Source organism: Schistocerca gregaria, chromosome 8, assembly GCF_023897955.1.
Source record: "Schistocerca gregaria isolate iqSchGreg1 chromosome 8, iqSchGreg1.2, whole genome shotgun sequence".
NCBI classification, from domain to species: Eukaryota; Metazoa; Arthropoda; class Insecta; order Orthoptera; family Acrididae; genus Schistocerca; species Schistocerca gregaria.
In genome coordinates this window covers 140,416,567-140,443,513 of record NC_064927.1, presented here as the reverse complement: position 1 = coordinate 140,443,513, position 26,947 = coordinate 140,416,567, and the positions used below count along the sequence as shown (strand labels likewise).

Below are 26,947 nucleotides of genomic sequence, written 5' to 3'. Positions count from 1 at the left end.
CTCACCACACAAAACGGCATTCAGACTAGAGCACAAGAAGTAGAATGGTGAGTATATGATCCAGTCTGCTTGATATTTTGCACACACACTTACGTTTTTTATCTCTATCGATATGGGTAAACCTTGATAACATGTAACCTTTTTTTGTTCACAGTCTACGCATTCCTGCTGGACAGAAGAGTGACTATACTGGCCCAGGGCAGCAAGTGATGTGCTGTCTAAACAAAACACCCTTCAGGACCAAGCACTGGTCAAGGCTGTTGGCCGCAAGAGATCTGATTATAGCCTGGAGCAGCAAGAATTCTGCTCGCCATGCAAAACGGCGTTCGAACTCAACCAAAGGAGCTAAAAGGGTGAGTATACAGTCCAGTGCCCTGTGGTAATGTCTTCTTACACTGGTTTATATTTTTCACATTGATGAACTGGGGTATATTTTAATGAAACATAGTTCTTCTGTTCACAGTTAGTCAGGCCTGTTTGCAGGCAGTGTGCATAATTTGGCCCAAAGCAGCAACTGTTCTCAACACTTGACAAAACGGCCTTCAGAGCCAACTACTACTCAAGTCTATTGTCCGGGAAGAAGCTGATTTCAGCCCAGAGCAGGAAGCATTCCGCTCACCAGGCGAGATGGTGTTCAGACTCGACAACAAGAAGTGGGATGGTGAGTATATAATCCAGACTGCTTGATATTTTGTTCACACACTTGTTTATATTTTTTACCCCTAACGACGTGGGTACATTTTGATAAAAAGTAACCGTTTTTGTTCACAGTCTACGCATTCCTGCTGGACAGAAGACTGACTATACTGGCCCAGAGCAGCAAGTGTTGTGCTGTCTAAACAAAACACCCTTCAGGACCAAGCACTGGTCAAGGCTGTTGGCCGCAAGAGATCTGATTATAGCCTGGAGCAGCAAGAATTCTGCTCGCCATGCAGGCAGTGTGCTTAATTTGGCCCAAAGCAGCAACTGTTCTCAACACTTGACAAAACGGCCTTCAGAGCCAACTACTACTCAAGTCTATTGTCCGGGAAGAAGCTGATTTCAGCCCAGAGCAGGAAGCATTCCGCTCACCAGGCGAGATGGTGTTCAGACTCGACAACAGGAAGTGGGATGGTGAGTATATAATCCAGACTGCTTGATATTTTGTTCACACACTTGTTTATATTTTTTACCCCTAACGACGTGGGTACATTTTGATAAAAAGTAACCGTTTTTGTTCACAGTCTACGCATTCCTGCTGGACAGAAGACTGACTATACTGGCCCAGAGCAGCAAGTGTTGTGCTGTCTAAACAAAACACCCTTCAGGACCAAGCACTGGTCAAGGCTGTTGGCCGCAAGAGATCTGATTATAGCCTGGAGCAGCAAGAATTCTGCTCGCCATGCAAAACGGCGTTCGAACTCAACCAAAGGAGCTAAAATGGTGAGTATACAGTCCAGTGTCCTGTGATAATGTCTTCTTACACTGGTTTATATTTTTCACATTGATGAACTGGGGTATATTTTAATGAAACATAGTTCTTTTGTTCACAGTTAGTCAGGCCTGTTTGCAGGCAGTGTGCTTAATTTGGCCCAAAGCAGCAACTGTTCTCAACACTTGACAAAACGGCCTTCAGAGCCAACTACTACTCAAGTCTATTGTCCGGGAAGAAGCTGATTTCAGCCCAGAGCAGGAAGCATTCTGCTCACCAGGCGAGATGGTGTTCAGACTCGACAACAGGAAATGGGATGGTGAGTATATAATCCAGACTGCTTGATATTTTGTTCACACACTTGTTTATATTTTTTACCCCTAACGACGTGGGTACATTTTGATAAAAAGTAACCGTTTTTGTTCAAAGTCTACGCATTCCTGCTGGACAGAAGACTGACTATACTGGCCCAGAGCAGCAAGTGTTGTGCTGTCTAAACAAAACACCCTTCAGGACCAAGCACTGGTCAAGGCTGTTGGCCACAAGAGATCTGATTATAGCCTGGAGCAGCAAGAATTCTGCTCGCCATGCAGGCAGTGTGCTTAATTTGGCCCAAAGCAGCAACTGTTCTCAACACTTGACAAAACGGCCTTCAGAGCCAACTACTACTCAAGTCTATTGTCCGGGAAGAAGCTGATTTCAGCCCAGAGCAGGAAGCATTCCGCTCACCAGGCGAGATGGTGTTCAGACTCGACAACAGGAAGTGGGATGGTGAGTATATAATCCAGACTGCTTGATATTTTGTTCACACACTTGTTTATATTTTTTACCCCTAACGACGTGGGTACATTTTGATAAAAAGTAACCGTTTTTGTTCAAAGTCTACGCATTCCTGCTGGACAGAAGACTGACTATACTGGCCCAGAGCAGCAAGTGTTGTGCTGTCTAAACAAAACACCCTTCAGGACCAAGCACTGGTCAAGGCTGTTGGCCGCAAGAGATCTGATTATAGCCTGGAGCAGCAAGAATTCTGCTCGCCATGCAAAACGGCGTTCGAACTCAACCAAAGGAGCTAAAATGGTGAGTATACAGTCCAGTGTCCTGTGATAATGTCTTCTTACACTGGTTTATATTTTTCACATTGATGAACTGGGGTATATTTTAATGAAACATAGTTCTTTTGTTCACAGTTAGTCAGGCCTGTTTGCAGGCAGTGTGCTTAATTTGGCCCAAAGCAGCAACTGTTCTCAACACTTGACAAAACGGCCTTCAGAGCCAACTACTACTCAAGTCTATTGTCCGGGAAGAAGCTGATTTCAGCCCAGAGCAGGAAGCATTCCGCTCACCAGGCGAGATGGTGTTCAGACTCGACAACAGGAAGTGGGATGGTGAGTATATAATCCAGACTGCTTGATATTTTGTTCACACACTTGTTTATATTTTTTACCCCTAACGACGTGGGTACATTTTGATAAAAAGTAACCGTTTTTGTTCACAGTCTACGCATTCCTGCTGGACAGAAGACTGACTATACTGGCCCAGAGCAGCAAGTGTTGTGCTGTCTAAACAAAACACCCTTCAGGACCAAGCACTGGTCAAGGCTGTTGGCCGCAAGAGATCTGATTATAGCCTGGAGCAGCAAGAATTCTGCTCGCCATGCAAAACGGCGTTCGAACTCAACCAAAGGAGCTAAAATGGTGAGTATACAGTCCAGTGTCCTGTGATAATGTCTTCTTACACTGGTTTATATTTTTCACATTGATGAACTGGGGTATATTTTAATGAAACATAGTTCTTTTGTTCACAGTTAGTCAGGCCTGTTTGCAGGCAGTGTGCTTAATTTGGCCCAAAGCAGCAACTGTTCTCAACACTTGACAAAACGGCCTTCAGAGCCAACTACTACTCAAGTCTATTGTCCGGGAAGAAGCTGATTTCAGCCCAGAGCAGGAAGCATTCTGCTCACCAGGCGAGATGGTGTTCAGACTCGACAACAGGAAATGGGATGGTGAGTATATAATCCAGACTGCTTGATATTTTGTTCACACACTTGTTTATATTTTTTACCCCTAACGACGTGGGTACATTTTGATAAAAAGTAACCGTTTTTGTTCACAGTCTACGCATTCCTGCTGGACAGAAGACTGACTATACTGGCCCAGAGCAGCAAGTGTTGTGCCGTCTAAACAAAACACCCTTCAGGACCAAGCACTGGTCAAGGCTGTTGGCCACAAGAGATCTGATTATAGCCTGGAGCAGCAAGAATTCTGCTCGCCATGCAGGCAGTGTGCTTAATTTGGCCCAAAGCAGCAACTGTTCTCAACACTTGACAAAACGGCCTTCAGAGCCAACTACTACTCAAGTCTATTGTCCGGGAAGAAGCTGATTTCAGCCCAGAGCAGGAAGCATTCCGCTCACCAGGCGAGATGGTGTTCAGACTCGACAACAGGAAGTGGGATGGTGAGTATATAATCCAGACTGCTTGATATTTTGTTCACACACTTGTTTATATTTTTTACCCCTAACGACGTGGGTACATTTTGATAAAAAGTAACCGTTTTTGTTCACAGTCTACGCATTCCTGCTGGACAGAAGAGTGACTATACTGGCCCAGGGCAGCAAGTGATGTGCTGTCTAAACAAAACACCCTTCAAGACCAAGCACTGGTCAAGGCTGTTGGCCGCAAGAGATCTGATTATAGCCTGGAGCAGCAAGAATTCTGCTCGCCATGCAAAACGGCGTTCGAACTCAACCAAAGGAGCTAAAAGGGTGAGTATACAGTCCAGTGCCCTGTGGTAATGTCTTCTTACACTGGTTTATATTTTTCACATTGATGAACTGGGGTATATTTTAATGAAACATAGTTCTTTTGTTCACAGTTAGTCAGGCCTGTTTGCAGGCAGTGTGCATAATTTGGCCCAAAGCAGCAACTGTTCTCAACACTTGACAAAACGGCCTTCAGAGCCAACTACTACTCAAGTCTATTGTCCGGGAAGAAGCTGATTTCAGCCCAGAGCAGGAAGCATTCCGCTCACCAGGCGAGATGGTGTTCAGACTCGACAACAAGAAGTGGGATGGTGAGTATATAATCCAGACTGCTTGATATTTTGTTCACACACTTATTTATATTTTTTACCCCTAACGACGTGGGTACATTTTGATAAAAAGTAACCGTTTTTGTTCACAGTCTACGCATTCCTGCTGGACAGAAGACTGACTATACTGGCCCAGAGCAGCAAGTGTAGCTAAAATGGTGAGTATACAGTCCAGTGTCCTGTGATAATGTCTTCTTACACTGGTTTATATTTTTCACATTGATGAACTGGGGTATATTTTAATGAAACATAGTTCTTTTGTTCACAGTTAGTCAGGCCTGTTTGCAGGCAGTGTGCTTAATTTGGCCCAAAGCAGCAACTGTTCTCAACACTTGACAAAACGGCCTTCAGAGCCAACTACTACTCAAGTCTATTGTCCGGGAAGAAGCTGATTTCAGCCCAGAGCAGGAAGCATTCTGCTCACTAGGCGAGATGGTGTTCAGACTCGACAACAGGAAGTGGGATGGTGAGTATATAATCCAGACTGCTTGATATTTTGTTCACACACTTGTTTATATTTTTTACCCCTAACGACGTGGGTACATTTTGATAAAAAGTAACCGTTTTTGTTCACAGTCTACGCATTCCTGCTGGACAGAAGACTGACTATACTGGCCCAGAGCAGCAAGTGTTGTGCTGTCTAAACAAAACACCCTTCAGGACCAAGCACTGGTCAAGGCTGTTGGCCGCAAGAGATCTGATTATAGCCTGGAGCAGCAAGAATTCTGCTTGCCATGCAGGCAGTGTGCTTAATTTGGCCCAAAGCAAAAACTGTTCTCAACACTTGACAAAACGGCCTTCAGAGCCAACTACTACTCAAGTCTATTGTCCGGGAAGAAGCTGATTTCAGCCCAGAGCAGGAAGCATTCCGCTCACCAGGCGAGATGGTGTTCAGACTCGACAACAGGAAGTGGGATGGTGAGTATATAATCCAGACTGCTTGATATTTTGTTCACACACTTGTTTATATTTTTTACCCCTAACGACGTGGGTACATTTTGATAAAAAGTAACCGTTTTTGTTCACAGTCTACGCATTCCTGCTGGACAGAAGAGTGACTATACTGGCCCAGAGCAGCAAGTGTTGTGCTGTCTAAACAAAACACCCTTCAGGACCAAGCACTGGTCAAGGCTGTTGGCCGCAAGAGATCTGATTATAGCCTGGAGCAGCAAGAATTCTGCTCGCCATGCAAAACGGCGTTCGAACTCAACCAAAGGAGCTAAAAGGGTGAGTATACAGTCCAGTGCCCTGTGGTAATGTCTTCTTACACTGGTTTATATTTTTCACATTGATGAACTGGGGTATATTTTAATGAAACATAGTTCTTCTGTTCACAGTTAGTCAGGCCTGTTTGCAGGCAGTGTGCATAATTTGGCCCAAAGCAGCAACTGTTCTCAACACTTGACAAAACGGCCTTCAGAGCCAACTACTACTCAAGTCTATTGTCCGGGAAGAAGCTGATTTCAGCCCAGAGCAGGAAGCATTCCGCTCACCAGGCGAGATGGTGTTCAGACTCGACAACAAGAAGTGGGATGGTGAGTATATAATCCAGACTGCTTGATATTTTGTTCACACACTTGTTTATATTTTTTACCCCTAACGACGTGGGTACATTTTGATAAAAAGTAACCGTTTTTGTTCACAGTCTACGCATTCCTGCTGGACAGAAGACTGACTATACTGGCCCAGAGCAGCAAGTGTTGTGCTGTCTAAACAAAACACCCTTCAGGACCAAGCACTGGTCAAGGCTGTTGGCCGCAAGAGATCTGATTATAGCCTGGAGCAGCAAGAATTCTGCTCGCCATGCAGGCAGTGTGCTTAATTTGGCCCAAAGCAGCAACTGTTCTCAACACTTGACAAAACGGCCTTCAGAGCCAACTACTACTCAAGTCTATTGTCCGGGAAGAAGCTGATTTCAGCCCAGAGCAGGAAGCATTCCGCTCACCAGGCGAGATGGTGTTCAGACTCGACAACAGGAAGTGGGATGGTGAGTATATAATCCAGACTGCTTGATATTTTGTTCACACACTTGTTTATATTTTTTACCCCTAACGACGTGGGTACATTTTGATAAAAAGTAACCGTTTTTGTTCACAGTCTACGCATTCCTGCTGGACAGAAGACTGACTATACTGGCCCAGAGCAGCAAGTGTTGTGCTGTCTAAACAAAACACCCTTCAGGACCAAGCACTGGTCAAGGCTGTTGGCCGCAAGAGATCTGATTATAGCCTGGAGCAGCAAGAATTCTGCTCGCCATGCAAAACGGCGTTCGAACTCAACCAAAGGAGCTAAAATGGTGAGTATACAGTCCAGTGTCCTGTGATAATGTCTTCTTACACTGGTTTATATTTTTCACATTGATGAACTGGGGTATATTTTAATGAAACATAGTTCTTTTGTTCACAGTTAGTCAGGCCTGTTTGCAGGCAGTGTGCTTAATTTGGCCCAAAGCAGCAACTGTTCTCAACACTTGACAAAACGGCCTTCAGAGCCAACTACTACTCAAGTCTATTGTCCGGGAAGAAGCTGATTTCAGCCCAGAGCAGGAAGCATTCTGCTCACCAGGCGAGATGGTGTTCAGACTCGACAACAGGAAATGGGATGGTGAGTATATAATCCAGACTGCTTGATATTTTGTTCACACACTTGTTTATATTTTTTACCCCTAACGACGTGGGTACATTTTGATAAAAAGTAACCGTTTTTGTTCAAAGTCTACGCATTCCTGCTGGACAGAAGACTGACTATACTGGCCCAGAGCAGCAAGTGTTGTGCTGTCTAAACAAAACACCCTTCAGGACCAAGCACTGGTCAAGGCTGTTGGCCACAAGAGATCTGATTATAGCCTGGAGCAGCAAGAATTCTGCTCGCCATGCAGGCAGTGTGCTTAATTTGGCCCAAAGCAGCAACTGTTCTCAACACTTGACAAAACGGCCTTCAGAGCCAACTACTACTCAAGTCTATTGTCCGGGAAGAAGCTGATTTCAGCCCAGAGCAGGAAGCATTCCGCTCACCAGGCGAGATGGTGTTCAGACTCGACAACAGGAAGTGGGATGGTGAGTATATAATCCAGACTGCTTGATGTTTTGTTCACACACTTGTTTATATTTTTTACCCCTAACGACGTGGGTACATTTTGATAAAAAGTAACCGTTTTTGTTCACAGTCTACGCATTCCTGCTGGACAGAAGACTGACTATACTGGCCCAGAGCAGCAAGTGTTGTGCTGTCTAAACAAAACACCCTTCAGGACCAAGCACTGGTCAAGGCTGTTGGACGCAAGAGATCTGATTATAGCCTGGAGCAGCAAGAATTCTGCTCGCCATGCAAAAGGGCGTTCGAACTCAACCAAAGGAGCTAAAATGGTGAGTATACAGTCCAGTGTCCTGTGATAATGTCTTCTTACACTGGTTTATATTTTTCACATTGATGAACTGGGGTATATTTTAATGAAACATAGTTCTTTTGTTCACAGTTAGTCAGGCCTGTTTGCAGGCAGTGTGCTTAATTTGGCCCAAAGCAGCAACTGTTCTCAACACTTGACAAAACGGCCTTCAGAGCCAACTACTACTCAAGTCTATTGTCCGGGAAGAAGCTGATTTCAGCCCAGAGCAGGAAGCATTCTGCTCACTAGGCGAGATGGTGTTCAGACTCGACAACAGGAAGTGGGATGGTGAGTATATAATCCAGACTGCTTGATATTTTGTTCACACACTTGTTTATATTTTTTACCCCTAACGACGTGGGTACATTTTGATAAAAAGTAACCGTTTTTGTTCACAGTCTACGCATTCCTGCTGGACAGAAGACTGACTATACTGGCCCAGAGCAGCAAGTGTTGTGCTGTCTAAACAAAACACCCTTCAGGACCAAGCACTGGTCAAGGCTGTTGGCCGCAAGAGATCTGATTATAGCCTGGAGCAGCAAGAATTCTGCTCGCCATGCAGGCAGTGTGCTTAATTTGGCCCAAAGCAGCAACTGTTCTCAACACTTGACAAAACGGCCTTCAGAGCCAACTACTGCTCAAGTCTATTGTCCGGGAAGAAGCTGATTTCAGCCCAGAGCAGGAAGCATTCCGCTCACCAGGCGAGATGGTGTTCAGACTCGACAACAGGAAGTGGGATGGTGAGTATATAATCCAGACTGCTTGATATTTTGTTCACACACTTGTTTATATTTTTTACCCCTAACGACGTGGGTACATTTTGATAAAAAGTAAAAGTTTTTGTTCACAGTCTACGCGTTCCTGCTGGACAGAAGACTGACTATACTGGCCCAGAGCAGCAAGTGTTGTGCTGTCTAAACAAAACAACCTTCAGGACCAAGCACTGGTCAAGGCTGTTGGCCGCAAGAGATCTGATTATATCCTGGAGCAGCAAGAATTCTGCTCGCCATGCAGGCAGTGTGCTTAATTTGGCCCAAAGCAGCAACTGTTCTCAACACTTGACAAAACGGCCTTCAGTGCCAACTACTACTCAAGTCTATTGTCCGGGAAGAAGCTGATTTCAGCCCAGAGCAGGAAGCATTCCGCTCACCAGGCGAGATGGTGTTCAGACTCGACAACAGGAAGTGGGATGGTGAGTATATAATCCAGACTGCTTGATATTTTGTTCACACACTTGTTTATATTTTTTACCCCTAACGACGTGGGTACATTTTGATAAAAAGTAACCACTTTTGTTCACAGTCTACGCATTCCTGCTGGACAGAAGACTGACTATACTGGCCCAGAGCAGCAAGTGTTGTGCTGTCTAAACAAAACACCCTTCAGGACCAAGCACTGGTCAAGGCTGTTGGCCGCAAGAGATCTGATTATAGCCTGGAGCAGCAAGAATTCTGCTCGCCATGCAAAACGGCGTTCGAACTCAACCAAAGGAGCTAAAATGGTGAGTATACAGTCCAGTGTCCTGTGATAATGTCTTCTTACACTGGTTTATATTTTTCACATTGATGAACTGGGGTATATTTTAATGAAACATAGTTCTTTTGTTCACAGTTAGTCAGGCCTGTTTGCAGGCAGTGTGCTTAATTTGGCCCAAAGCAGCAACTGTTCTCAACACTTGACAAAACGGCCTTCAGAGCCAACTACTACTCAAGTCTATTGTCCGGGAAGAAGCTGATTTCAGCCCAGAGCAGGAAGCATTCCGCTCACCAGGCGAGATGGTGTTCAGACTCGACAACAGGAAGTGGGATGGTGAGTATATAATCCAGACTGCTTGATATTTTGTTCACACACTTGTTTATATTTTTTACCCCTAACGACGTGGGTACATTTTGATAAAAAGTAACCGTTTTTGTTCACAGTCTACGCATTCCTGCTGGACAGAAGAGTGACTATACTGGCCCAGGGCAGGAAGTGTTGTGCTGTCTAAACAAAACACCCTTCAGGACCAAGCACTGGTCAAGGCTGTTGGCCGCAAGAGATCTGATTATAGCCTGGAGCAGCAAGAATTCTGCTCGCCATGCAAAACGGCGTTCGAACTCAACCAAAGGAGCTAAAAGGGTGAGTATACAGTCCAGTGTCCTGTGGTAATGTCTTCTTACACTGGTTTATATTTTTCACATTGATGAACTGGGGTATATTTTAATGAAACATAGTTCTTTTGTTCACAGTTAGTCAGGCCTGTTTGCAGGCAGTGTGCTTAATTTGGCCCAAACCAGCAACTGTTCTCAACACTTGACAAAACGGCCTTCAGAGCCAACTACTACTCAAGTCTATTGTCCGGGAAGAAACTGATTTCAGCCCAGAGCAGGAAGCATTCCGCTCACCAGGCGAGATGGTGTTCAGACTCGACAACAGGAAGTGGGATGGTGAGTATTTAATCCAGACTGCTTGATATTTTGTTCACACACTTGTTTATATTTTTTACCCCTAACGACGTGGGTACATTTTGATAAAAAGTAACCGTTTTTGTTCACAGTCTACTCAAGCTTGCTGGCTGGAGGGTGACTATATTGGTCCAGGGCAGCAGGGATTCTGCTCGCTAACAATACAGCCTTCATGGCTGTGTACTACTCAGACCTGTTGACTAGAAAGGAGATGAATTTGGTGTAGAGTAGCAAGCATTCTGCTCACTACATAAAACAGTATTCAAACTTGAGCACAAGAGATGGGACCGTGAGTACATGTTTCAATCTGTTGTGATACTGTGTTCTTATATTCTTCTGCAATTATTACCATGATCTATAAATATACATTTTGATGAAATGTAACCAGTTTCTTCACAGTCTAATCAGGCCTACTTGGTGGTGAGGAGCATTTTGGTCCAAAACAGCAACTACGCCGCTGGCGAGACAAATTGGCCTTCGGTGTCTAGCACTACTTTGAAATGTTGACCGGGAAGGAGCTAAGTTTACCTTGGAGAATTCAGCATTCTTTACACCCTGCAGAACGGCCTTCAGCCTCGGGAACAAGGCGAATGGTGAGTATATGTTCTAATCTTCTACAGTTTGTGATCTTACACTTGGTTATTTATTTACCTTCATCGACAACAGTATAGTTTGATGAAATATAATGATTTCATTCATAGTCTACTTAGACGTGTTGGATGGGAAAAAGTTTTTGTTGACTCTAAGAGAGCACACAGATTAGTGTCGACATCTTCCCAACTATGTTGGACTATTCTTATTTCCTCACATATCACCATTCTACATTTCTAACACTGACATGCGATCACACATCTTAGTAAGCACCTGTAGACCATTCCGTTTTTTGTTTCTCACTGCTTAACCTTCCTGTTCGGGCTAAAACTACAAAGTTGCTCATTCACAAAAATTTGGTCCGTTTTTCACTACAGATAGCCATGTTACAGATAGAAATATTTCATTACAACCTTTTCTCTCTGAGACTGTCACTTTGTGAAAGCCATACTAACAGACACAAACCGTTATTTACCGGTAACTTCCGACTGTTGCTTGTGTTAGCTACCTGTGTTCTACTGATCAACAACATTCATTGAAATTTCAACTTAAACTGTAACATGGTTGACCTTCTCTCGCTCATTTTGTGAACATAATTTATCAATTTGATGTTAATACAAATAAGTACACTGGACTGCACCGAGAGAAAGACCCAAGGCAGTACACACTGCGGTAACGTAATACGGAACAACTTGCATGTGGCGGTAATCGACTATCTAACAGGAGTGCAGGATTTCGTTTTGTTATAGAACTACATTAAGCGCCTGCATGCCTTAAGGCCAGCCACACAACCCATACCTATGATATGCAGTTCTTTTTATGATACACTCCAGTCGGCACACATCACTGAATCTTGCATGACTACAGTAACAGGGTCAGTGTACCAACACAGAAAGTGCAGACTATCTGGTAAAATCAACTATTTTGTCGAGGTCCGTTACTTGCCAATGAAGTTGATGTTACGACTGCACTACATTTGTGCAAAATTGGCAACAGTACTTATCTGAATTCAGAGAGTTTGGGAGACATCAGAGAGTTTGGGAGACAAACTAATGTGGATACAAAACAATCCCGTTGTGTCCTATTTAGTTACTCGTAGATAACCTTAAAATCCCTTTGATGATGTGCCATGTTGCTCTTAGGAAAGTTTTGGACTCTGCCTTCAATAAAATCACACCGTTTCTTCAGAACAAAAATCACACTAGCAACCTGGACTCAACCATACGGCTATCGTCGACATCCTGTTACAACAATGAGCCAGTATACCAATGAAGGCCTCAACCCACTGACCGACAGTTGGTTGAGTCATGATGTATGACCTGCCATATGCTTTGTTCACTTAAACTACTTCCATCTACGTCTGTAGACATTGCCATCAGCAAAAATAAATCTTGAAACGGCAACTGAAAAGACTGCCTATGTGATTGTATCTATTTAGTCTTATTTAATATGAAATGAACAAATAAAAATCATATGATTTAACCAAGGCAGATTACAGTCTGAAGTAGGTCCGACATCAGTCAAGCCCCAAGACGTTTTCTTTCATTCAATGGCCTGTCTGTCTTACTTAGAATGTATGAGGCTGCTGTGACATCAGACAAGCCACTTTATCAATTATTTGTCTATCAAAACTGCAATGTCCTATATTGGTCTCTCCAGTGGATACTCTTTAGCAACACTAACTGAAAAATTTTCGCTTCATTTTTACTGTCTTAAAATGCGTTTTTCGGATGTACTATTTTTCTTTTCTTGGTTGTCCTTTCCTTGAACTCGCCCATTAACTGATTTCCAAGGGATATCTGCCCTCAGAAATTCAGTCTTACTAATTGTTTGTGCCTTAACGAAACCTTACGTCAGCTCTCCGAAACTTTCTGCAACTATGCTCTCCTGCCTGCCCTAATGGCATGGTGGCCTTGTCCCCCCTCCCCCCTTCCTTTCCACCCTATGCAACAATGGTAGCTTCCTGACTTCATACGGTCCTACAAATTCTAATTTCAGTGCTTAGTTGAAACTGATATATCTTGAGATCTAACTCTCAAATCACAAAGCATGTTTTTACAAAACTTACTGTAATCAGATTGTATGTGCATCATCCTGTGACTGCATATACTTATCACTCTCCTTCATTATTTTAATTTATCGTTGTATTAACTATGCATGTGCTGAGCATGCAAAGTGGAAGGATCTACTACTCCCATGTCTCAACCTTCTCACATTGTTTTTGAAACTTACATGAGTTCTGAATATCGGTCCATGATAAACTTCTCATTCCTTTATTTCTACATCATGTAGGTATGTTTTACTTTCTCACATTTTCTCCTACCCCGAACTGTCCACAGCCTTCAATTCTGGCATTTTCCTTTTCTTTTACAAGTCTTACCCGTTTTTAGAACTCTCCCAACATTTAAAGCTATATACTTCAAGAAAATATGCAGTGATAGTTAAACCCTTTTCTTTGCAGTGTTATATATATATATAAAATTCTAATACAATATATTTCAGTAAGAGTATCTTTTTATGATATGTATGTAGTGTTATCACAGTTACTTTGTTGTACTATTTAACACTTCACAGCTAACTTCACCACACAGTTTCACATGCTAGTGCAGGTGTGTTAGCATATAAGATATGAGGTAAGTGATTATGATCCTCCACGTTGAGATCTAACCCTAGGCATGGGACAAAAGAGTGTATTGCTGCCCACAATGTCTGCCATGACACCTCCGTCCTCATCAACACCATGGTCCACTCCAATTCCTACTCCAGAGCCCTCTTTCTCGAGATGTGAGCTAGGTTTATAAATCTCAGAATATTAGCCTCAAAATGACAGCTGAAAGACACCATTTTTCACACCATGTAACAAAGTTTGTTTTCAAACTACGTACAGATTAATTTGTTACACTACTTTTTCCAAATATTTTAGTCATGACTTTAGTGATGGAAGCTAATCATTATTTCCCATGATTTACTCTATCCATACTCTAACCTACCATAAAAACACTGTTCATACTTGTATATCACAGAGTGTTACTTCCAATATCGTGGTTTACACAGAATTTTGTCATGTTTGCACTTCATGTCCCCCTTGTTATTTTCTCTGTATTTCAAAACTCTATTCACACTGTTCTAATTTTGGGATTTTATGTTTATCATGATATCTTCATGACTTTCTGCATTCAACCATTGACTTACTTCACATATTCTCTTGCCATTCAATAACTTCCTGACTTCTCAGTTGTCCATACACACATACTGAAGAATACCAACAATAGATTAAACAGAAGAGGAAGAGAATACAACAAGGAAAGAATGCATTGTTCTATCCAACTCAAGTACGCACAGTTGCCTCAGTGTGAAGTTCCCCATACAGCAGGAAACATCATGCCATTTTTAATGTGCCTCATCCACCATCCCCTCATCAACATTCGACACATCTGTTTCTGGTCCTCCTTCCAAAGGATAACTCTTAATTCCTTTTTCTGCTTCCCTTTGAGGTCTAAAAATGTATAAACTTATATTTCATACTTATTTTTTGTTACAACCATTGGTCCTACTTGGAAGTTCAAAACTGCCCAGAAATTGATCCTTTTGCTACAAAAATTGTGTTACTACTGCCTTTTCCTAGCTAAACTCTGCGTGAACAGGCGTCTTGAAGTTCTAGTGGTACCAACATGGGTGCCATGTCATCCTCAGCCAACAGGTGTCACTGAATGTGGATGTGAAGGGGCATGTGGTCAGCACATTGCACTCCCTACCGTTAGTCAGTTTACATGACCAGAGCTGCTACTTCTCCATCAAGTAGCTCCACATTTTGCTCACAAGGGCTGAATGCACCCCACTTAGCAACAGTGCTTGGCAAACCGAATGGTCACCCATCCAAGTTATAGCCCAGTCTGACAGTGTTCAACTTCGCTGATCTGATGACTGCCTTTTCCTGCACACTGAGATTTAGTCAGAAAACGAATATTTGCGCACTTGAAAAAACACATGGTTTATTAGGTAGGCCTAACAGTTCAACACAAAGCATGTAATCCAACAACAACAACATACAGAGAAACCACACACAGATGCGTATTACCAACCACTGAACATGAACTACTGACTTTAGTTATTTAGTTATTAAAGAACACCAAAGATCTAAAATACATTAAAACTCTCCCTTTTTTAATGACTTGCAAAGTCTAATCTTATTACATAAATACTGATATCTGATGGAGAACAGTGGCTTCTTTAGTATATCAGCAAGTTGTTCTACAGTGTCTACTTTTGCAACTGCGATTTCATAAGCGCTAACTAGTTCATGAACAAAGAAATGCCTATACGAATATGCTACTTTTTTTGGAGAAACTCGGGATTATGAGCAAGCTGGATAGCAGCTTCGTTGTCAACCTGCAAAACTGGTGTTGGATTCAGACAATTTCCCGAACAGTTTCACTGGCAGCCACAACCTCAGCTTCAGTTGTGGCTACGGCAACAGAAGATTGCCTTTGACTAATCCAAGTGATAGGTGCCCCAGAGTACAGGCAGAGGACACCAGATGTAGAGCGACGAGAGCCAAGATCACCAACAACATGGTCAGCATCACTACAGCATTCTAAAACTTGCTTCTTAGAATTGTTTTTGTATAAAAGTTCATAATTTGGTGTACCTCTCAGGTATCATAAGATTCTTTTGACTATCACTACCTCATGAAGTGTTGATGTTTCAAGATTTTTGATACAACACTGACAGCATATGCAATGTCAGGACGTCTCCCATACAGCAGTGCTCCAACAGCTTGGCTGTATGGAAATTCAGAATTGCAAGAATTTTCTTCTGTATCATTATCGTTTATAAAGGGTGTAGTTACAGCCTTGACGTTCTTCATGTTGAAACACTCTAGTATTTCCTCTGTGTAATGAGCTTGACTTACACATACAGTTCCACGTTCTTGTTGGTCAATTTCCAGACCTAAGAAAAATGATGCAGGCACTGAAGTAATTTTAAATTCTTCTCTTAAATCACTGACAATGTCTTCAACTTCCTGTTCACTGTCAGCTGCAATAAGATAATCATCAACATAAAGCACAAGGAATATTTCCTTACAGCCTTACTGTCTCATGAAAAGATAAGGATCAGCTTCACTCCTCAGAAAGCCCAGTTTAGTGAGATGATTACTGAATTTCTCATTCGAGCAATGCAGAGCCTGTTTCCGTCCATACAGACTTTTCTTCAAGCAACATACTCTCCCAGACCCATCATCACATCCTTGAGGCTGTTGCATTTAAATGGTTTCTTTTAAACCACCATAAGGAAAAGCAGTTGAAGCATCAATTTGTAAACGTTTCATGCTCTCACTTTCTCACTTGCAGCAACACTCAGTAGTGCACGAATGGTAGACACTCTAGCTACAGGACTGAAAGTCTGGCCATAGTGAACTCCTCTCTGCTGTGAATAACCCATAATCACCCATGTTGCCTTGAATTTATTGACAAAGCCATCAGCATTTGTTTTGACTTGATACACCCGTCTATTAGTAATGAACCTCTTTGTGTATGGTAGGTCAACCCCATCCCACGTTTAATTTTCTTGAAGAGCTTTTATTTCAGAATCCATAGCTTCCTTCCAGAAAACGTTTTCTACACACTTCATGGCGTCGCTGTATGTTTCAGGTTCTTGAAAAGATAATGAGAGGTTAATTATATAATCATTAAATTTTTTTTTTTTTGGGGGGGGGGGGGTGTCTGAGGAATAACTGATCACACAGACATGGTAAAGCTTCCCCACTTGTGTCTTCCTGATCTTCCTCCTGAGGGTCTTCATCTACATCCAAGGAACTGCCGTCCTATTCACTCTCACTATCAATACCATTGGTCTTCAGTCTGAGGTGCTGGATCCTGATGATTGAAAACATTCACTGGAAGAGTTGAACTTTTCTCACTCTCCAGTGGTCTCTCCTCAAAGATGACATCTTGTGACATCTCTCCACAATAAATTCTATAACCCTCATTGTGATCATATCCAATAAGGACACCTTTCAGTGCTTTTTGGTCCATCTTTCTTCACCATTGTTTTGGAATATGAGCATAGCAAGTGGAGAGTATCACCTGCAGATGTTTCAGTCTTGGCTTCTATCCATACCACAATTCATATGAAGAATTTCTTGGAATACTGGAAGACCCTGTTCGGTTTAGAGTGTAGGTTGCATTGTTCACCATCTCTGTCCAAAGTTTCTGTGGAATATTTGTATGTGCATGCATTATGGTTCAGGCAGTTTCCACAACTGTGCAGTCCTTTCTTTCACTGCACCCCATTTGTTCTGGAGTGTATGGCATTGTTTGGCGTTGAATTATACCCTCTTTGTGAAGAATCTCTTTTGCTTGTTTGTTGCCAAATTCTTTCCCATTATCACTCAGAAGTTCCTTGATGGTATGTCCAGCAGCTTTTGCTTCAGCTATGAACTGCTGTAACTTTTCTGCAATTCCAGAATTTTCTTGTATTAAATATGTTGCCCTAAATGTTGTACAGTCATCTTTGAAAAGTACAAAATACAGGTGCCCTGACGCAAAAGGTACTTGAAATGGACCACATACATCAGCGTGAATCAGCTCACCAGGATGTGCTGTCCTCTTTCTGTTGCCAATGGTAAACGATGAGCCTTGGCATAAATACAGCCTTCACAAAGCTCACTCTCCATTTCCACCACATTATTTAACTCGCTTCAAAGTACAGACTTCACATGGCACTTGTTCTGGTTTCCAAATGTTTCATGATAAAGCTGCAACGTATTGTCTCTGCTAGTGGTATTAACGCGCTGAGGGAGCTAGGTTTCACACTTCTTACAGCAGGTTTAAAAAGGCCTACAAAGCAATCACAGACAACTACCAATGTAGTGACATTATCAATCTTAAGATGACAAATTTCTGCAGTTGATGTGAATTTACTTTCTGGATGTTTATCCTGTGCTGCAAGAACAGAGAATAGATTCTTGTGAATCTGAGGTACATACCATACATCTGTCAAGGTAATTCTGAACCTTTCCAATTACTTCAATTATGTCACCATTAGCTGTAGTATCTGAGTGTTTCGTAAGAAAAGGCTGAAATGTTTTGAAACAACTCCCATTATTTGTAATATGACTTGTTGCACCATTGTCTGTATACCAGTCCTCATTTCTACATTCAGAGTTCATCACAGAAAATGTCACAGAAAGAAGTAGCATATTTGTATCTGTGGTAACAGGTTTTGGAGATTTGCCATCCGCTGCCCACTTTCTACACACTTTAATTGTATGGTTGGGTCTCTTGCAGTAATTACATATTAATTTCTTTTTCTTCCTTTTCTCCATTGGATTTACTTGCTAAAATGACAGCCTTGATGAGTCTGTATTGAGGGCTTCTTGTTTACTAAATCATCCTCATTTGTACTCAGAGCTTTTTCAAGTGCACAGAATTGATTTGTTAAATTATCAGTTGTTCTGTCATCTCTAGATGTTAGCATCCAAATAGATTTAAACGAAGAATAGTCTTCTGGTGGTGTACCTAATATTTTACAAATCAAAAACAAATAAGTCATTTCTGAGTTATTTACGATATCTTTGGTCATTTCTGGTTTCAATTTACTCCACAAATTTTTCTGCTAGGAAATATGTGTCACAATATTGTCTTCAGGAGCCTTTATGTAACTAAAGAACTGCAAATAAAGGTTGTAAACTTCGTCTTCAGAGACACCATCAAATATTTTGTGTAATTCGGTCCACACTTAGCACGCTGTATTTAGACGTATTAATTTTTGCAAAGGTTTTTCCGACATATTTGTAGTCAAAACAAGTAGAGCATTGCTGTCTGCTTTGTTAAAAGCTTCTAAAGTACTTTTGTTGATCGCCCTTTGTTCAACGGTAGCACTTTCGGAAATAATACTAGGTTTCACCAACCTGCCTTCCACAATACCAAGTGTGCCAGGAATTCCTCGTAGACAAATACTTATTTTGTATTTCCAAGTGTTCCAATTTGTTTTGCCTTCCTTGACTCTGATGTTGATAATTCTTGTTGAATCTATCGTTGGTTGCATGAAATTAACAACTTCAAAAACGTCTTCTGGGAGATAGCTTTAAAAACATTTTGCACAGAACTACGTTAATATTTTCGTACAAGTGTCCCTTGAAGACGCACCTGGGCCCATAACCTGCTGAGATTTTCTTAGAAAAAAATATTTGCATATTTGGAAATACACATGGTTTATTAGGTACCGGTACCGGTACATCAAGAACAACAATATACAGAAAAACCACACACAGGTGCGTATTACCAACCACTGAACATAAAATACTGACTTTAGTTATTTAGTTGTTAAAGAGAGCCAAATATGTAAAATACATTTACACTGCACGTACATTAGCATACAACACCGCTCGACATTTACATCACAACAATTCATACTAAAAAATCGATACCAATGATCATGTTATCACTGAGTTTCTGAGTTCTCTAACGTGTGTAATTCTGTGACCACAACTTTGAACTGCAAGTGTAGTTTTACTTCATGTTGGATTGGTTTTGGACACCATCCCTGTAGCACCAAAAATTTTATCGTTACAGATCAGCAGTAGTACTGTGTCCATTTTTCTGGGTGAAGTCACTGAAATCTGTGAGCAGCAACTGTCAACCAATACCTCACTTTCTAAGCCACCTACTGCTACTTTTACAATCGGATTGACATCAGCTGAAATGGACACCAGCTCTCCTCCACAAAACAACTCTTTTATTTTGGATTTTTTTTTTTTTTACCAATCTCAGTCACAGGCATCGAATTTCTATCATTTGTCTTCCTATTCACCATTCATCCTGGGAATCTAAAGGCACACTGCATGAGTGCTGTCAACCTTGATGGCAGTTCATATTTCGAATCTCCATCAAATACGAATTTATAAATCATATTGCGACATCAAAAATTGTTTTATTTCTTATTGTTCCTGTTCCAGTCAGTTGCTTTTTGTCAAACTGTCACACAATCCCATTCGTCAGTTATGTCACAATAATAACTGATGTGCAAGTCAGGTGACTCTTCACACACACTCGGTGGTGCAGGAATGTCTCCCCCACTCATCAGTGCCTCCATTCCTACCAAATTCAATAGAACTTCCCATCAGCTGCCCAACCAAGCCATTCAGCAATCTTGTTACCCCACTGAGTGCACCTCCTCGCCACCAATGTCACCTGTGGCAGCTGCTATCCATACTTTTTTTTATGTTCTTCACTATTACTTAAAACTGGTCATCAGAATGACTGATATTCTGTTGCCTGTTATGCACATCATCATATGTGGCACCAGTCCTCCACATTCCCGCAGCTGCTGTGGTATATTTTTCACTATACTGTAAGGGCCATGAGAATATTAGACTCTTTTGAGAAAACGTTCATAATTCTCGCAATGGTCGTGGATTGGTGCTACAAGTTCTCACCAAACACAGAATGGTAACAAAAGTTATATACCCACAGCAACAACTACAGAGCCACCCCCACACCAGTACTTACAGAATGCCTTCTCCTGTGCCCTGATCAGATTGATACTAGTCTTCCGTCCAGAAATCTGTGAGCAGTTCTCGCTGAACTGCTGTGGACATATTTTCTTTCAAAAATTGGACCTTGAAAAATGATTATAGTACTTAGTTACATCATTCACCTGTCTCAAGACATCATCTATGAATTGCTCTGCTGTAAAACAAGCAGACGGCGAATGAGTTGTACAAAAGGTAGTAAGAGCAACTTGACTTTCTGCGAGTTGTATCCAAGGCTATATCCTCAAAGTCTTATGTGGATGGCCTCAGCAGCAGCTGGTTCCATGGCTAAGTAAAGATGAGGACAGCAACCAGGCAACATTTTGTTACCGCTCCACAGTGGGCTAACAGCTTTTCTCCAGAAACCCATGTAAGTACAACTTCTTGACATGGCTGGAAATACGAAAAGATTGTACTGAAAAATGTAGACGATTAGGCAGTTTCATCCATAGCTAGTTTCACACTCTTGGATATTATCGTGCAACTTAATGGTATAAACAGTAACAAACGTTATGGACACATTGAATAAACAAAAATTAACAAAATACAGGCACTAGTAACTTCACTAGCCAAAATTACGTCATATCATTACCTTTGTCAAAGTATCATTAACTACAAAGCCAAATGGCAAAATTAAAATGTGAGGATTTCCCTCATATTACTATAACACGTAGAAACTGTAGCTTATACGTTTGAAATCGATGGTAACAGCTAAAGAGGCGAAACTTCTGAAATGTAATAATTTTTTCCAGTTTAAAATTTGTTTCAAAGTTGGAAACTGACTCCTTTTTATGGAATCTTCATTGCGATATGCACCTACCTCTACTCTTTATGTGTAAGATCTATGTGTCTTGGCATACAACTTGAAATTTGGGATTTCTCTCGTGTGGCATAGGCACCAGCACTTAAATCAGCGTGTTTTTTTTTGTCCACAGGCCTAATGTCCCCTGTGACCGGTCACCCAGCAATGTCAAAGTCATTAGTATCGGGGTGGACACCCACCTTCCAGGCAACGGGAACAGCTCATTACCAACGAGGATTTTTTTCCTATTGTGGTATGCATCCGCCTACTATAAGTGCAGCCAACACACTAGCAGCACCATGTACCGACATCATGGACACTGACAAGACACCACCTGTTGCATGAAGACGCTGTGGCTCTGCTGCTACCAAAACAGAAGCGTTACGTCATTGTGAGGCTAACATCAGTACAGTCAGCAATGTTTGCCTGGCATTTAAAACTGATTTTTGTTTACAATAAACAAATTATTTGAGCAACATGAGAATACTCATTGAGTGTAACTATTGTTGTTTAATAGTTCTCGTAAAAAGCATTCATTGAGTTCAGTGTAGGGCATATGTTTTACCTTTGTACTAGAGTGCTAGTTATACAACGGTACATGCATTGGCCTATTCACTTTCATTCAGTATCTTGTTCCATCAAAAATTTAACAGCATTGTTGAATGCATTCACTGCCAAGCACTTAGCCTACCTGTAGCAATGTATGTTATGCCTCACCAACCTTGTAATTTCTTCATGGGAGAACTCTCAATACAGATCAAGTTTCCAGTGCTTCATGTTTATGAAGCCATCTTCAGAGTATAAAAATCTTAGATCGAGAGATAATGCCTGAGAAAAAAAAACTTGTAATAGAGAAGAATTTATCTGTGGTTGTTACAGACACAGCTATAAACTAATAACCCCGTCTTTTTACCCATGGAAATCTTAACACTTAAACATCGCTTATGACATACTCTGCCTGAGAGATGGCCACACCAATTTAGTTACTGCACTGTGTTCATTCGCTTCATCACAGATATTTCATATGAAAAGTCAGAAGAAAAAGGAAATAATTTCATGCTTGGCATAGTGAGTGCACCAGCATACATCATTGCTTGAGGAAATGACGTCTTGCAGTCACCTGAGTGGACATTGGTACCTATCAGCCGACTTCCATGACTGGTGGCCAGGCTGTGGTGTAACAAAGGCAAACTGTAGAGCACAGTGGTTTGAGCTGGATCACAGCCAACAGCTCTTTCGCACAACATTTTTGTATCTTTTTCTATTACTGAAAGTCAGAAAGTGAAATACACTGTTTTTACTCTTTCACTGTAGCATACTGATACTTTTAGCTTACAGGGGAATGTAAATACATGTCAAGTATTGCGCATCACATAGTAGATATCGACTGCTGTACCAAAACACTATTTCTGGGAAGCTGGAACTTCCCCCATGTGGCGAGAGGTAGTAATAGGTAATGCATCCAGGAACATTGTCGAACATGATTGTTTTCGTGGTGCAGGTGTTAATGGTGAGCAAAAGCATAATGTTACATGATCGAAATGACCTCCACGCCCACATGCCAACATTATTGCGACACTGCACCTGTTTCCCTCGTTTGTCTTTCCGGAGGTGCATTCGCCAATGGCTTCAAATTTCATTATAAATATTATTTGTAAATTCAACATCTCTCTTCTGAAAGACATTCTAATCGTGCAGAGATGAATGAGGCATCGTTAGAAACTTTTTAATTCTTTCTCATACTGCATACATAGTTTGTGCTAAAAACTTACTGTTTGTCAAAAACTTTGAACTATAGTAGGCAAAAGAACATCATGGATTCCCAGCATCATACCTGTATTTTGTGAAGCAACCTCTTACTCACGAACAAGAGACTCACTTTTCATATTATCTTATTACAAATAACTTCTTATTACTGGATAATTTGTATACACCAGTATCACAGATAATAACGGTGACCACTCTTCGAGCATAAATATTCTGCAGTAGTCGATTATGTCTGCCCGTCGTACAGGTTGACATTTCTAAACAAATATACGTTTCGAAACGACAAAGATATTAGTCATTGTCAACATAAATTGTGATTTACTTATTGCTGATACGGCCTAACGTGCTTACTTGAAGTAATAAATGCATTCAAAATCCCAAAATACAGTTAGAATTTATTGAAGTCTGGGTGAATACCAGGTAAGAAGCGAATTAAAATTGTATTTGCTGTCGCTGTAAGCAAATCACAGGGACAACAGTTTCAAAACGCAGGATCGTATTTACCATATCCATTCTTTACTTAGATATAGTTGCAAATAGCCATTTCAGGACTAACTATATCAACCAAAATTTTCGTATCTCTTAAGGAAAATGAAAAATATAAAGTTCATGAAGCTCAAATTTGTATCCGATATATCGTTTACAACGAGGTATACTAAAGCTCTGGAATCAATCTCGTTCAAATTTTCTGTGTGGAAATATATAGAAAAGGGTGCGTCACAAATTTATGATTATTATTTCACTTTTTCGGTTTATTTTTAAAGAATTTTATCAGTTTACACAACTATTCTTATCTCAACTACTTTCTTATTCCAAATACTTTCGTTATTTAAAACTATGAAAGCGCTAAAGTTTCGTACAGGGCCCCTGATGAATAATAATGTCCAGCCGAATCGAACAGCACTGTTGGATGTTCTCTTGCAATGAGAGGATATTTGGCGAATGGGCTGGCCTGTCAGTTCTCGTGACGTAAATTCCATCGGACACGTGTGAGATCCATTAGGGAAACATATTGCATCATATCCACATTCATCAAGGACCATCCATCAGCTGTCAGTCCTGCTGGTAGATGAATCAGACGCCCTGCCACAAAAACTTATTACCAACCTTAAGGTCAGCATAGGAGTCCTCCTATGCAATAGGGCATGCACTGTTATCAGTGGTGATCACACATTCCATTAAGAACCATGCCCCGCCATTTGTAAACCTGGGGACCATCAGGAAACGTGGACATGTTAGTGTGATTCTAGTTTCAATGAAATTGTTATTTCCGTTCTTCTCATTTCGCACTTCTTTCAGTGACCATCTCCGATACACTGTAGTAGTTCTTTCTATGAGTGGCCCACATTTCAGTGAACCATATTACTTGGCAAAGGCACATCTCACGAAAATTATGAACTTTTTGTCCATAAGGTTTGCAAAACAGCTATATTGCCATGACTTGATACTCAAATAGCCAAGATATTGAAGATACTGCAAAACATTCACAATAAGATTCTACACAGCTATTATGTTTCTCTACTCAATCGCGATCACAAGGCCGTCTTCAATTATCTACCACAACACCAAGAATAACCCATACGCAGTCAGATAGTGATGATAGCGTTACGTACGATTCCTGTTGTGAGACATGACACAGAAATATGACATCATTTTTGTTCATCTCGTCACATCTGGATCTGCAGGTAGTATCACCATTCAAAATTAATTTCTGTGCCTAAAATACACTACTGGCCATTAAAATTGGTACACCAAGAAGAAATGCAGATGATAAACGGGTATTCATTGAACAAATATACCAGAACTGACATGTGATTACATTTTCACGCAATTTGGGTGCATAGATCCTGAGAAATCGGTACCCAGAACAACCACCTCTGGCCACAATAACGTCCTTGATACGCCTGGGCATTGAGTCAAACAGAGCTTGGATGGCGTGTACAGGTACATTTGCCCATGCAGCTTCAACACGATACCACAGTTCATCAAGAGTAGTGACTGGCGTATTGTGATGAGCCAGTTGCTCGGCCACCATTGACCAGACGTATTCAATTGGTGAGAGATCTGGAAAATGTGCTGGCCAGGGCCGCAGTCAAACATTTTCTGCATCCAGAAAGGCCCGTACAGGACCTGCAACATGCAGTCATGCATTATCATGCTGAAATGTAGGGTTTCATAGGGATCAAATGACGGGTAGACCCACTGGTCATAACACATCTGAAATGTAATGTCCACTGTTCAAAGTGCCGTCAATGTGAACAAGAGGTGAATAAAATAGAAAGAAACTTCCACATGGGAAAAATATATTAAAAACAAAGATTCCAAGACATACCAAGCGGGAAAGCACTGGTAGACAGGCAGAAGAGGTGACAGACTGACTCCCCATACCATCACACCAGGTGATAATGCCAGTATGGCGATGACGAATACACGCTTCCAATGTGCGTTCACCGCGATGTCCCAAACACGGATCCGACCATCATGATGCTGTAAACAGAACCTGAATTCATCCAAAAAAATGACGTTTTGCCTTCCGTGCAACCAGGTTCGTTGTTGAGTACACCATCGCAGGCGCTCCTATCTATGGTGCAGGGGTAACCACAGCCATGGTCTCAAGCTGATAGTCCATGCTGTTGCAAATGTCATTGAACTGTTCGTGCAGATGGTTATTGTCTTGCTATCGTCCCCATCTGCTGACTCCGGGATCAAAACGTGGCTGCACGATCCGTTACAGACATATGGATGAGATGACTGTCATCTCGACTGCTAGTGATATGAAGTGGTTGGGATCCAGTACCCCGTTCCATATTACCTTCCTGAACCCACCGACTCCATATTCTGCTATCAGTCATTGGATGTCGACCAACGCGAGCAGCAGTGTCGCGATACGATAAACCGCAATCGCAATAGGTGACAATCCGACCTTTACCAAAGTCGGAAACATGATGGTACGCATTTCTCCTCCTTACATGAAGCAGCACAGCAAGGTTTCACCTGGCAACACTGGTCAACTGCTGCTTGTGTATGAGAAATCGGTTGGAAACTTTCCTCATGTCAGCACATTGTAGGTGTCGCCACCGGCCCCAATCTTGTGTGAATGCTCTGAAAAGCTAATCATTTGCATATCACAGCATCTTCTTCGTGCCGGTTAAATTTCGCATCTGTAGCACGTCATCTTCATGGTGTAGCAATTTTAATGGGCAGTAGTGAACCTCCTACATGATAGTACCTCATTTTATTTATCAACATCAGTTGAAGTAACAATAAATCTCATTGCACCTTATGAGGTAGTGTCACCTTGAGCTACACCTGCATGAATACTCTGTAAGCCACCTTTAGGTGCTTGGCAGAGGGTTCATCAAAACACTTTCACTATTCCTCTACCATTCCACTCTGTAATAGTGAATGAGAAAAATGAACTTTGCTATAAAGATATCCCGGCTCTAAAAAACAGTTTTGTTTTAATGAATGGAATCATTAGCCATGTATCATGTCCATCTCTCTCTCCCCTAATGTTTGATAATACCAAATGAGCTGCTCTTCACTGAACTTTTTCAATGTCCTCTGTCAATCCCATCTGGTAAGGGTACCATACTGCACACTCATACCCTAGCAGAGAATGGACATGCAAAATGTTGGCAATATCCTTAGTAGACCTGTTGCATATTCTAAGTGCTCTGCCAGTAAAATGAAGTCTTTGGTTTGCCTCCCACAAAATATTATCAATGTGATCAGTTAAAAATGTCACCCCTGTATGGCAATATACATAGTTAACATATGAATGCCAGTTGAAAATGCATGGCTGTGGGTCACAGTCGGATAGCTTAATGATAAAGTGACCACTCCTGATATGTGGGATATCCACATTTGAGTCCTGGTACAGCATAAATTTTCATCATTCTTATTCAGTTATACAGCTG

At 41.5% G+C, this 26,947-nt stretch overlaps 1 long non-coding RNA gene across 1 annotated transcript in view; it reads right to left on the bottom strand.

The window, feature by feature from the left end:
- Positions 1 to 23,213, bottom strand: part of LOC126284416 (uncharacterized) — a 110,962-nt gene extending 87,749 nt beyond the window's left edge. The window contains exon 1 of the long non-coding RNA XR_007551478.1: positions 23,095 to 23,213. This is a non-coding gene — a long non-coding RNA (uncharacterized LOC126284416). The remainder of the gene's footprint in view (positions 1 to 23,094) is intronic.
- Between the last annotated feature and the right edge of the window lie 3,734 nt (positions 23,214 to 26,947).